The following is a 2766-nucleotide window of genomic DNA, read 5'->3' on the forward strand; positions in this document are numbered from 1 at the left end:
GATTTCTCTTTCTCCCTCCTTCTCTCTAAAATCAATAAATAAAATTTAAAAGAGTGACCATATTTATTTTCTGAAGTTCCGTTTATGAGAAAAATTGAAGTATCATTACTCCACTTGCTTTATGTTTTAAAGTAATTTTTTAAAATTTTGTTTTATTGCTTAAAGTATTACATATGTCTCCTTTTTTCTTTCCCCCTTGACATTCCCCCGGCCTCCCCTAACCCCCAGTGTCTTGTGTCCATTGGTTATGCTTATATGCATGCATACAAATCCTTCGGTTGATCTCTTACCGCAAAAAAAATCGATGCTGCTCTGCCTCTGTATCTATTTTTGTTCATCAGTTTATAATGCTCTTTATTATCCATAAATGAGTGAGGTCATGTGGTATTTTTCTTTCATTGACTGGCTTATTTCACTTAGCATAATGCTCTCCAGCTCCATCCATGCTGTTGAAAATGGTAAGAATTCCTTCTTTTTTACAGCAGCATAGTATTCCATTGTGTAGGTGTACCACAGTTTTGGTTGCCAACGGTACTTTATTTTTTCTTTTCAACATCCTGTTCTGCAGCTTCTTTGGCTCTTTTTGCCCTGATGCCAAAGAGCCGGGCATTGGCATGGGCCAGGCGAAGACTGACAAAAGCCTTGAAGTTCTCCTCCTCCTCTGTGATGACCCTGGCTTTCTCCTTCTTGTAGACATTCTGGATGGGCATGACTGGTCCGCTCAGCTGGGTGGCCAATTTGAGTTCTTCAGCAGAACTGTCTCCCTTCTTGGGGGCCGAAGGCTTCCTGGGGAAGAGGATGGGCTTGGAGCGGTACTCCGTCAGCCGCTGCACGTTGGCCTGCAGGGACCCACCGAGATCCCAGTGGTCCAGGCCACCTTTTTGTGGCTGCCAGCCGTCCTTAACCCTTCCAAGCTGAATGGTGGTTCCTGGCGGTGGGGCATCTCACTATGGGTCGGATAGGTCAGAGGGGGATGCGGATAGGTCAGAGGGGGATGCGGCGCTTTGGCTTGCCTGGCCTTGCGTCTGTGGACTGGTTAAACCACGTGGCAACGCGCCGCTGCCGGTCCTTGTGGAAGTGGGGCTTTAGGATCATGCCATTTCGGCTGGGCGCCATGGCTGCTGCCTACGGGCCTTCTCCCAAGGAGAACGGCCTGTTTTAAAGTAATTTAATGTGAAATTGTTTAGGGAGTTAAAGCAAAAGTATGTATGGTCTGCTGTTTAGTTAAGAGCAGACTTGTCAGTGTAAAACAACTGTTTTGAAACTAAGGAAAAAGGAGAAAATGTGCCAAAATTGTAGTTGTCTTGAGGGATTTTTTCTTTCATCTCCAGATCAGACCTTTCTTCTGAGCTTTGGGCAAGTGTATCCAACTGCCGACTCTGCATTTCCTCGTAGGCGTTGCATAAGCACCTAAGAAACAACTCACCCTTTCACTCCCTTCCCTCTCAGCCTATATACTCGTCTAGATTGTCTTAGTAACTGTGTGTTCTTCACTTCTCGTAGATGGGTGTTCTAAGTAGCTCCCTCCCCCCCACAACCCCAATCCATCCCCTGCTCTGTCGTCACCTGAACTCGTTGGTCCAGGGCATCCTTATATCTCATGGACCAGTGCAGTCTCCTCACACTTGTGTCCCAGAATTCCTCCGGCTCACATTTTGCTTTGTAGCTGAAGTATCTGCCTAAGAGCCCAATCCCGTCATGTCACTCTCCTTTGAACCCATCAGGGGAACCCTTTCCCCCTTAAGGGGGAGCTGACAGTCCTTAATGACGCCGCCAGTCTATCTGTGAGCAGCCTCTTCTCTAGTCTCATTGCCCTTCCTTTCTTTAGTTTCTTAGTTCATAGTGTGCAGCTTGGTGAATTTTTTTTTTTACAACCATGTAACCAGCACCTAGCTCAAGAAACAGGACATAACTAGCACCCCAGAACCCCCACCCCCAGTACTCCCTTCTGGTCACCAGAAGTGCTGAAATAGCCAACACAGATCTAAATGAGAAGGAGAGAGGTCTTGCCTTATCCGGTTTCATAACAATAAGCCATATAATACTTGAGGCTGATTGGTGGGACAGAATAGGAAGCACATATAGAAACTCATCTTAATGAGAACAGGATGTGCAATAGAGGCGGCATCATAGAACAGTGGAAGTTAGGACAGGTTGCTCGGAAGGGAGTGGAGGGCAGGTGAGGAGTGCAGTCACTTCCGTGCTTCTCTTATTTGGAATGGTGACATGATACCTGAAAGTGGACATGGGGCGTGAGTTAGGTGAGGGTCCTGCATGTATTACTGGCAAATAGTAATACTTAAACAAAAAGATTGATTTTTGGTAATTATTTGTTAGAAATGTAGAAAATATAAAAAAATAGAAAATTATTACCACTCCAATGGTACTAATCTTTCCATAGTTTGGTGGATTTCTTTCAGACCTTTTATAAATAAATAAATGTAAATATTTAGCTTTTAATTTTTAATTTTTTTTTTTTTTTTACAAATTTAGCTCTTACTGTATATCGTTTGGATTCTGCTCTTTGCATTTAATATTTTGTCCAGCTTTATTGAGGTGTAATTGACAAATAAAAATTGCATGTATTTAAGATATCCAATGTGATAGTTTGATATACATATACATGGTGAAATTATTACCACAATTAAGCCAATTGACATATCATCACCTCACATAGCTACTTTTTTGTGTGTGAACAATTAAGATTTCTCTAAGCAAATTTAAAGTAAACAACAACACAGCATTGTTAACTGTAGTCAGTATGCT

At 42.9% G+C, this 2766-nt stretch overlaps 1 pseudogene across 1 annotated transcript; it reads right to left on the reverse strand.

Moving 5' to 3' along the window:
- Positions 1-521: 521 nt before the first annotated feature.
- LOC102264013 lies at positions 522-1173 on the reverse strand (annotated as a pseudogene). Its single transcript, XR_001361680.1, has one exon. The product of XR_001361680.1 is annotated as a 60S ribosomal protein L13 pseudogene (transcript).
- Positions 1174-2766: the final 1593 nt, after the last annotated feature.

This window comes from Myotis brandtii, unplaced genomic scaffold, assembly GCF_000412655.1.
Source record: "Myotis brandtii unplaced genomic scaffold, ASM41265v1 scaffold1857, whole genome shotgun sequence".
Classification (NCBI taxonomy): Eukaryota; Metazoa; Chordata; class Mammalia; order Chiroptera; family Vespertilionidae; genus Myotis; species Myotis brandtii.